General features: G+C 37.6%; 1 pseudogene; it reads left to right on the forward strand.

Annotated features, from left to right (window-relative positions):
- Positions 1–9,232: 9,232 nt before the first annotated feature.
- Positions 9,233–10,458, forward strand: LOC130842446 (nicotinamide phosphoribosyltransferase-like; annotated as a pseudogene).
- The last annotated feature ends 363 nt before the right edge of the window (positions 10,459–10,821 follow it).

Below are 10,821 nucleotides of genomic sequence, written 5' to 3' on the forward strand. Positions count from 1 at the left end.
CTTCCTAGGAATAAAATTCTCAGCTCCCAGCTGCCAACCAAGGAGTTATTTCACACTTCTAATCCTCAGTATCAGGAACTCCCTCCCCAAAGCCTCCAGGGTTCCTGAGGTCTGAGCTGGTTGCCTGACCTGACATTTAAGGTGCCTTGAAAGCCTTCCAGTGGAGGCTTTCAAGAAAAAGCATTCCAACAGGAAACTTGTAAGAGGGGACTTTTCACATCTTGCTCCTAAATCCATTTCTCTGAATTCTTTCTGTTCATTCCCTTTGGACTCCGGAGATAAATTTATCCATTCAACAAGACATTTTATACCTTCTATATGCTCGGCATTTGTAGAACATTTACTGCATGGTTTTGGTTACTCTGCAGCATTTCAAACCACCCTAAAACTGAATGTCTGAAAACAACATGTATCTCTCTCAGTCCTGAGAGTTGACTAAGCTCAGCTGGGCAGTTCTCACCAAAGGTCTCTCATGAGGTTGCAGTCAGATAGCAGCAGGGGCTAAAGCCACCTCGAGGCTCACCTAGGCTGGAATCCAAGAAGGCTTCTTCCCTCACAGAACTGGCCCCACAGTGTTCCTTGTCCTCTTTCCTTGTCTACACGTAGTCTCTCTTCTTCCATGGGCATCTCCACATGGCTCTGTCTTCTGACACAATGGTGGTCTTAGTATAGTCACATTTCTTCCATGGCATTTGACTTTCAAGAGAAAATAATGAAAATTGCTGGCCAAGTGAAGGCTCCCCTCAAAACTGGCACAGTGTTGATTCGGCTGTAACCTACCATTCAACACAGTCCCAGGACCTGCACAGATTCAAGAATGTGGAGTGTTAGATGCTGTCTCTTTGTGAGGGAGTGACAAAACCACACTGCAGAAGAGCGTTGGGTTGGGCAATATTGCAGCTGTCTTTGGAAAAGGCAGTATATCACATTCGGTGTCTCAGGTATGGAGAGCCACAGTCCTACTCTGTAGGCACGTTCCAGTTTGTGTTTTCAAATCCTTAAAGCCTTTGGGAATAGTTTCTGTTTCTGCCATTTCCCCTCTGTTTCTGCCATTTCCCCTCCCTGTTTCTCTTCCATCAAAATTTATTGAGTTTCCACAAAGGGATAGCCTCTCTGTTACAGTCACATCCTTGCATTCAGATAATGGTCTCAGTTACACATTGTTGCACTAAAAAAAATCTATTTTAATGTATCCCTACTCTTTTTTTTTTTTTTTTTAGAAAAAGGAAAGAAAATTATGGTTAATAGGAAGAGAACAAAAAACACAGGAATAACCCTGCCACATTAAGGAGCTAGTCCCTGTTCTCAGTAATTTTGGCTGCATGAATGCTAAGAAGCAACCATCTGTCTATTTGTTTATTGACTGCTCTAATACTGCTAAGTACTGGGAACACATTGGGGAACAAAACAGATACGGTGCATGTAGGTTGAGTTATGCCCCCCCCCCCCCAAATTTATATGGTGAAGTCCTAACCTTAAGTCCATCAGAATGTGACCTTATTTGGAAATAGGGTCATTGCATATGTAATTAGTTGAGATGAGGTCATAAGGATGAGGCTTAATCCAAGATGACAGGTATCCCTATAAAGAGGAGAAATGTGGACACAGAGAGATATGCCCAGAGGGAAGACGATGTGAAGAGACACAGGGAGAAGACGGCCAACTACAAGCCAAGGAGCAAGGCCTGGAACAGATTCTCCCGTCACAGTCCTCAAAGGGAACCAATCCTGCCAACACCTTGAGCTCAGACTTCTAACCTCCAGACCTGGGAGACAATACACTTCTGTTGTTTAAGTCACTCATTTTGTGGTAGCCCAGGTAAACTCATAGAGTCCCCATTCATAGAGCTTATCAGCCAGACATTAATCAAATAATTCCAAACAAGAGGTATATAATTACAAAACTGAGCTAAGAAATAGGAAGCAAAGAGATACAATTCTGTGAAAGCAGAGAGTAGAGGGATCTTTCCTATGCTGGTGGGTCCAAGAAAGCTTCCATAAGAAAATGATGCTTGAGGTGAGCAGTGAAGAGTGATGAGGAGGAAACAGAATAAAAAGCAAGACAAGCACGTCCCAGGCTGGGGGAGGTTATAGGATGGCGACAGCATGTGCAAAGGCCTTTGTCAGTTGACACACTGAGAAACCAAAACAAAGGAAGTGTGGTTTTAGCATAGGGAATGGGAGGGGCAGTAGTGCAAAATAAGACTGGTAAAATAGGCAGAACAGCCATGCCTTTGCTGGCCTTGTTAAAGACGTCTTTCAGTATCATGGATCACTGAGAATCCCTTCAAGGGTTGTAAATTGGAGGTGGTATGATCCTATTTGAGTTGTAAAAAGACTACTCTCACTCTTTGTGGGAGAACATGCTGGAAAGTGCTCGGGCTGGGGGCAGGGGAGGAAGATCTGGATTCAAGGAGACTAAATGCAATGGCTGTACGTCGGAGGCTCAGATAGGTGGGAGAGAAGGCCAGCTGAATCCAGAAAAGGGTCAGGGAGGTAGAAAACGCTCCCTGGGTGACCTATTTAGGAAGAGAAAAGGATAAGAATTGCTGACGGGAGGGTCAGAGATGACCGTGGCTATTTCTTTTTGCCTTCACTCTGGGTAGCTGGAAGAAAACCCCTTTTGAAGGAGACGCTTATGGATCTCAGACTTCTCCTGTTTTATGGGCATTGGGGAGCTGCAAGAAGAGAAATTAAGGGGGCAATACAGGGAGCTCGAAAAGTGAACTCTGGTTTAGAGATATAAATTAGAAAATAAATGGTGATTGGAGATTTGCATGTGACTGAGATTGCTACAAAAAAAGAGTACAAAGTAGGAAGAGAGAAAGTCCTAGAAAGGAGAGCTAATTAACTACAATGTTTTTTTGATTTTTTATTTGCCTGTTATTTCATAAAGAAATGATACTAGAGTTTGTATCCAATTTCTCCTGACAAATCACTTTTTAAAAAAATTGAGACCTCTGAAACGAACCACACATCTCCAAGTTACAGTACAACCTTGGGCAACCGTTAATCATGTTTTCATTAAAAAAAAGAAAAAGCAATTGCAGTTCGGTTTTTTCGCTTCAGATTACAGAAGAGGAAAATTTTTTTCATAAGTATTTTAGATAAAAAATAAAGCAAGGATTGATTTTGCTTTTCATAGCTTAAAAAAAAAAAGATATCTTTAAAAACAACCTACTGCCTACAGGGAGAAAGAGGCCTTATCTGATTATGACAGTGATTGGATTTTTTTTACATACTGACATTTGGTACAGGCACTATCTTTGAATCATTCCAATTCTAGCAGCATCACGACATTATTTGTAAGTGTTTATTGCCTCTGTTAAAACAGAAAAATACATACGTGTGCTATTTCCTTTTTAAAGGAAACCCACTGGGTTGTGCAGTTCCATTGACCCTCAGAAATTGTTAAATTATGTCTCTGTTAGTATGGAGAGAAAATAAAAGCATGCTTACTCTCCCACCCTCTTATGGTTCCCTTATCAAGCTGGCAGATGTTTGTAGCGACTAACTCTAGCCATGAAATGGGCATAGCTGAAAACAAAAGAGGGGGCTGGAACAGTTTCTCAACAGAGTAAGCAATGATATCGCATCACTGGGGTGGCTGGTTATACATTCAAGTGCAATATGTGCTGTGATTCTGTATGTGTACTTCATTGATTTTAATAATGATACCAGTGATAGTGAGAGTAGGGGAAAGTGCTGATTCTCTTTAAATTTGATAATAACTATAACTTTATTAATATATCATTATATTTCAAAAATTTGCATACCATTTGATCCAGCAATTTTATTTCTAGGACTTTAAGATATTCATCATGAAACTATGAAAGGTTTAATCTATTAGAATATTAATCCCTATTTGGCTCTGAGAAGCAAAAACTTAGAACCAGAGAATCCAGGTTAAAAATGGTAAGGTCCATCTATGTGGTGAAATAACTTGCAGCTATTAAAATTAGGATGTCAAAATATAATGAAATGGAAATGGTCAATATATAAGAACACTTTGTAAATAAGTATATGGAATACCACTTGTATGCATGCATGTGAAAACGGCTATTTATAAAAAAGGCTTGAAATTGAATGCACTGAATTTTTAATCTTAAGACAACTCTTAAATCTGAGTGTTAAATATACAGGTGATACATTTTCATTTTTGTGACTTACTTGTATATTCCAAATTTTCCTCAGTGAATGTGACTTTTACATAGATATAGCAAAGAACTAATTTGAAAGTATGATTACCTTGTGCAAAAAGATACCTATTCCTTTGTCCCTCATCTACTTGCTAATATTTGACAGCCTAAAGCTAGGGATTTATTCCTCTTCAATCCTGCAAAAATATTTCCTTGAGAAGAGAATTTACAAAGCAATAATAGTCATTTACATTTCAGTTTAAAGAAACTTATTGGCTCCTTCCAGAATCCTAAGTTTTACAAGTACAAAGCAGGCTGCATCATAGGACAACAGGACCCACAAGAGGAAGGTGAGTGCACTCATGAAGGCTTACTCTGCCCATGGAACCTGCTCTTTTACACATTTTACCAATCTAGGGGGAAGCTGATAGCAATTTAGTAATCTAAGAACTCTGCTCAAGGTCTTGGTATTTAACAATTTTATCAATGGATAAAAATGTTTGCAGTTTGTTTTTAAGCAGATTCAAATGGACGCTTCCCCTCCTACTACCCTAAGTGTGTACTAATAAATACAGATTTGAGATAGATACATTCATATATTGCCTAGGCTCTGGCATGTTAATTCTGTTTGCCTTCATTATATGTTTAAAATAACCTGGACTATTCTGAGTCTCTTCCTTCTTCTTAGACATTTTCATCATTTATTCATTTCCAGTGGGAAAATTCATATTAGAGTAGGATGTCATTCAACCAACCTAAATATTAGGTTTAGACAGCAGATTACAGTAGAATTAGGCTACATCATTTAAAAACACCCTCCTTCTTCTAATACTTTATTTACCACTAATACTACTACAAAAGAGAAAACATTTTTTGATCATCTCCTATGATTCAGGTACTTTATGTAATTAGATTACATATTAAATATTTCACATACATTTATGTAAATTAATTTAATTATATAAGCAACCCATTAAGGTCAGTGATTTGTTCTTGTCTGACAGATGAGAAAACTGAAACAAAGATTCCAAACAACTTATCCAACTTCACACAGCTAGGAGGTACCAAATTGGACTCAAACCTTGGTCTCATTCAACTCTAAGGTTTCCACTTTCATTCAGTGTGCTATGCTTCTCATTTAGATTTTTAGAAGGAAAAAAAAAATAGAGACCTGCCACACCATCACTAACATTGGAATCACTACCACTATCACCACCAACTAGAATGTGATGTTTAGGGCCATTTTCAATAATAAGATGCATCACTGTAGCCAAGCTAACTTTGCCACTCGCAATATATTTTAATGACAACAACGTAAAGTCAGGCACAGAGTGTCTGTTTCCTAGATGATCTCTGTTATCTAAAGCATGCAGATAGCCCAAAAGCCACTTGGAATTCTCTGACATCCATCTCCATTTTTCTTGGCATAGCTGTCACTTCATACTTGAGTTTATTTCCACCCTCTATCCTCAGAATCTTTGCAATCAAGTTATTTTAGAAGACTGATGACAGAGTACCACTCAAGTCACCATTTTGGGTGATTTGAGGCACTTATTTATTTTATCTCTTGGTAGACTTTTTCAGTAGCCTGTAAGTTTATACATATAATTGACAACCTGGGTTGAGTATATTTTCACTGCACTTGACAAGCTTCCTGGACTGAAAGACCTCTACGCAGGTGGGAATAAGCATGCTGACATGTCTAAATTACTTAAACATATTTTCTCTCAATCAGAAATGTGAGTTCTCACCAGGCTTGTTGAATGCAATTGGCCATTTTAGTTGACTCATTGGAAGGAAAGGAAAAATAACATTTTAAAGAGTAGATGAATAATCTCATTGATATCATACCTACTCCCTCAGGCATTTTCTGTTGTAGACTTGGGGGTGCTAAGGCAAAAGCAATAAGAAGACTAGGGTATAGCCAAAGAAAAAATATATTTATATTTTTACACAGAGTATGTTATATTTTATATAGCATGTGTATATTTACCTATATGTATTATATTTTTGTGTATATGTGTGTGTATATATATATATATATATATATACACAGATATATATGTATGAAATTGGGAAATGACCTAGTTGCTCTCTCAAAATACCAATAATACCACGCACAGCTTAAGGAGTATTTAAAAGTATAAAATATACAGCAATCACTATATGAATAACAACAGCTAACATTTATTAAGCACTTGCTATGTACCAGGCATACTGTGCTACACAGCACACAATTATATGCATATAATTCTCCCAACAGCCCCGTGAGTCCCCATTTCACAGGTAGGATAACTGACACTCAGAGAGACTGAATAATGAACTCATTCAAATACACATGGCAATGCCAAGTAAATGACAAAGCCAAGATTATACATACAGGTCTTTTGCCTCCACAGTGATGATGCTAATCTATACACTATACATTCTCCCTATCGATCCCTGACAGGTACCAGAATTTCTCAAGTTGTGGCCTGATGCTATGTACATCAAATTCACATAGGTATATGCTAAAGCACAATTTCTATGCTCTTTTATTCACTTTCCAAATTACAGTCTCTGGAAAGGAGGTCCCAAAGATACACATTTTTATTTTGCTCCAAGGGTGACTTTTCAAAAATACCAATATTTGAGAACTAGCGTGGCTAACAGGTAGGCTTATGACTGTGAGAATAATACAGTAGCAAGACCATGGTATCAGAAGTCAGGTGACCTGGATTTTAATCCCACCCTGCAAGCAATAAGTTCTGTGAATTTGGACAAGTTACTTCACTTTTCTGGGCTTGTATTATTCCATCTGTAAAGTGATATTAGACCAGAGGCCTACTTTAACATTTTTGCAAATAGTTTAAATAGACTCCCACAATATGGGAAATATTAGTTCTGTTAGGCTCTGCATTGATCAGTCTAGTTATGAGTCCTGTTTGCAGGGCTGGCCACTGTATTTCAGAGGGACTTTCACTCTCTGGAGTAGAGTCAAGGTTGGCCAGCACCATAGCCAGGCAAGAGCCTGTGGGTCCTTTGCTGGCCTTCAGCACTCTTTTAGGTATAATTAAAGATGGGTGAGTGAGGGCGGCCATTCCAAATATGCCAGGGTTGAGGCACAGAAGTAGATTTTTTCTGACCAGCAGCATATTTTCATGGAAAACAAGTGATATTTTCTCTTTGAGAAAGTAGGGACTTTTAGAACTGACAGCAACAGCTCCCTAATCTATTTCAGCTAAGAGGTAATCATTTCCAATCTCCGAAACCATTCCCACAAATCCAACAGCATGCATTTCATTTATAGCTCACACAACTGTACTGGCCTTTACAAGAGAAGTAAATATGTCCTCGGTGGCTGCTTTGTATTGGCAATTAGCTGATCTGTTGGCAGAATCTGGCATCTGCATATGCAAATACATGTTTAGCAGCACACCATAGAATGCAAGGACACATTTCATTTTGCAGGCATATTTTGGGAGCCTGGGAGAAAATGTGGTCTTTATTTTTAATCTGCAGTGGCTTGTCCAGTGTTTTACATACCAACATATTTACTAAACGGGCATTTGATATTTAGGTCCCAAAATATACAGCTAATGAATATTCATATATGTTGAATGCAATCAGAGAAAGAGCCAATAATAGACCATCAGAGTGCATACTCCCACGCCCCATCTGTAACCATTAGGATAACAGGACCACACTGCCACTAGCGAGGCTCAGAGTCATTCATTCAACAACAGCTATCATTGCACATTCTGCATGAGCCACTGAAATAAAGAATGGAGATCTTTTTTTCTTAATTTCAAGGAGGAAACATTACCTGAAAGTAGAGAATAATGGTCTAAGAGTATTTATTCAACAAATATTTATTGAGTACAAACTTCATGGGTGTGAGATACTGATATGGGCACTAAAGCGCCGAGCAATGAATTTCTTTTTAAAGTGTTAAAAATCATTTCCCTTGCAGAGTTTATGTTTAGTTTGAGGAAGCCAGACAAAGATCAAATGAATATAAAATATACAGTATGATTGATGGTGATGAATCATACTATGAAAGAAAGGAAGAAAAGAAAGAACGAAAGAAAAGAACAAAAGAACGAAGAAAAGAACGAAAGAGAACGAACGAATGAATGAATGAACGAACGAAAGAAAAAGGCAAGGAAAGAAAAGAAGGAAGGAAGGGAAAAAGAAAGAGAAAAGAAAAAGGAAGGAAGAAAGAAAGAAGGGAATAGGAGTACTGATAAAAGGAGAGTGATTTAAATAAGGAGATCAGGAAAGCCCTACCAAGAAGATAAAATCTGAGCATAGATTTGATGCAGATAAGGAAGTAAGCCATAGGTATATCAGTGGGAAGCATGTTGTAGGCAGAGACAATTTTAAGTGCGATATTTCTGAAGCAGGTGAGTGCCCAATAAGTTAGAAGAACAGAAGGAAGGCTTGTGTGGCTAACATAGAGGAAACAAATGTTAAGAAAGGAGTCAGAGAGATAAGAGGATGCCCGATCATGTAAGACTTTGTAAACCATAAAAAGTCTTTGACTTTGTGTGAGATAGAAAGCCATTGTGATCGGAGCAAAGGATGACGTCACTCATCTCGTATTTTAAAAGACAGACATTGGCCACTGAGCTGAAAGTAGACTGTAGTGGACAAGAGCAGAAGAAGGAAGTCTAGTGGGGTGGGTTTTGCTATAAACAAGTTTATGAATGACGGAGGCGTGGATCAGGGTAGTAGTGGTGAAGCTGGTAGGAACTGGTTGGATTTTGGATGCTTTACATATGGAGCTAATATGATTTCTTGGACCATCTAATTTTCATTTTGAAGTATAATATATAGTAGAAAAAGTATGTAAAACATAATAATTTAATAATTGCCAAATAATTTAAAGCAAACACCAGGTACTCCCACTCAGGTTAAGAAATAGAACACTGCTAGGACTCCAGATGTTTCATAGAGCTACCACACTGGAAGAAAGACTGGGTATGCTAAGTAGAAGCATGGAATGTATAAAAAAGACCCAAATCAAACTTATAAAGATGAAAATCACAAGTCAAATAAAAAATTCACTAGATAGGATGAACAGTAGAATAGACATTGCAGAATAAAAGATTAATGAGCTTTCCAGATGATGTCTTTAATGAAAAGGGATGGAACTACATTCTTGAGAAATATGATGGACATCTTCCAATAGAAATAAAAGCTGCTCCTGCAGGCCCTGTCATTCTCAGAGGAAATGTCTCTTCACAGTAGAAAACATAGATTCAGAGTGTTACTGGCTAACAAACTGGATTGAGACTATTCTTGTTCAGTCCTCATATCCAATTACAGTGGCCACAAATGCTAGAGAATAGAAGGAAATATTGGACAAATATTTATCAGAAACTTCTGATAACCTAGATGGTCTGGTACACAAGTTACATGATTTTGGCTACAGAGGATTCTCTTTTTAAAAGACTGGTGGCTTTGGAGCCTCTGCTCGCTTGGTTAATTTCAAAGGAATAGATAGTGTAGCAGGAATTGCTTTAATTAAAAATACTATGGAACAAAAGATCCTGTTCTAGGCTATTTTGTTCTAGTGGCAGAACACAGTACCATAACAGATTGAGGGGAAGATCGTAAAAAAGATGCTTTTGAACACAGAGAAACACAATTTTTATCAGCGCCTGGATTTGTGGTCTGCAATAGCTATAACATTTATAATGTGTGAGAGAAAATAGAGGGTAAAGATCTAAGACATGTAATACTACCAAAGTGTGCAGAGGCACTACTAATAATCATGCCTGATTCTTGAAATCTTCTTAATACTGTATTAAAGACTATGATATTTTAGGTAAGAAGTTCCCTGCTACTGAGAACTCAAAAATCTGCTAGTTGCTGCCATCTTATTTAGAGTTAGTCAAGGGGATGGTGCAGATGTAATACATTAGAAGAGATTGTGGAAGGTGTGAAGCAAAAAATAAAAAATTTAAAAAAAAATGGAGCATTGAAAATGTTTTATTTGGTTCTGGTGGAAACTTCGCTACAGAAATTAACAAGGTATCTCTACAACTTTTCCTTCAAGTATAGTCACGTAATTACTGGCCTTGGGATTAATGTCTTTAAGGACTTAGTTGCTGATCCCAACAAAAGGTCCAGACAGGGCTGATTATCTTTACATAGGACACCAACAGGAAATTTTGTTGCACTAGAAAAAAGAAAAGGATACCTTGAAGAATAAATAAGGTTATGATTTTCTCCATACTGTCTTCAAGAATGGGTTGATGACAAAAAGCTATTCATTTGATGGAGTAAGAAAAAAGGCAAAGCTGGATATGGAATTAGAAGCAGCATCTCATTAGGCTTTGGTTTATGACTGGATATGTGTGTGTGAATATATATACATACATGCTTGTATAGTTCTGTGTGTGAGTATGTAATATACCATGTTTGTCATACAGACATATGGGTTTTTTGTATGTGTTTTATGATACATTATAGTGAAATTATTTGTTGGTTTATGAATATACTGCCCTTTCATTTTTTTCTTTTTTTGCCCAATGTTTAAGTGATCTCAAAGTAGGAAATACATTTAATCATGTAAAAGATTAGTGCTAAAGTAAGTCTTTTGGGCCCTTTGCCAATAGCTAGTAATTCAATCTGACATTGATCTTTTCACAAGTAACAGAACTGAGAAAGTTTTATATATAACTGAAGATGATAAA

The sequence above is a fragment of the Hippopotamus amphibius genome, chromosome 1 (genome assembly GCF_030028045.1).
Source record: "Hippopotamus amphibius kiboko isolate mHipAmp2 chromosome 1, mHipAmp2.hap2, whole genome shotgun sequence".
Lineage (NCBI taxonomy): Eukaryota > Metazoa > Chordata > Mammalia > Artiodactyla > Hippopotamidae > Hippopotamus > Hippopotamus amphibius.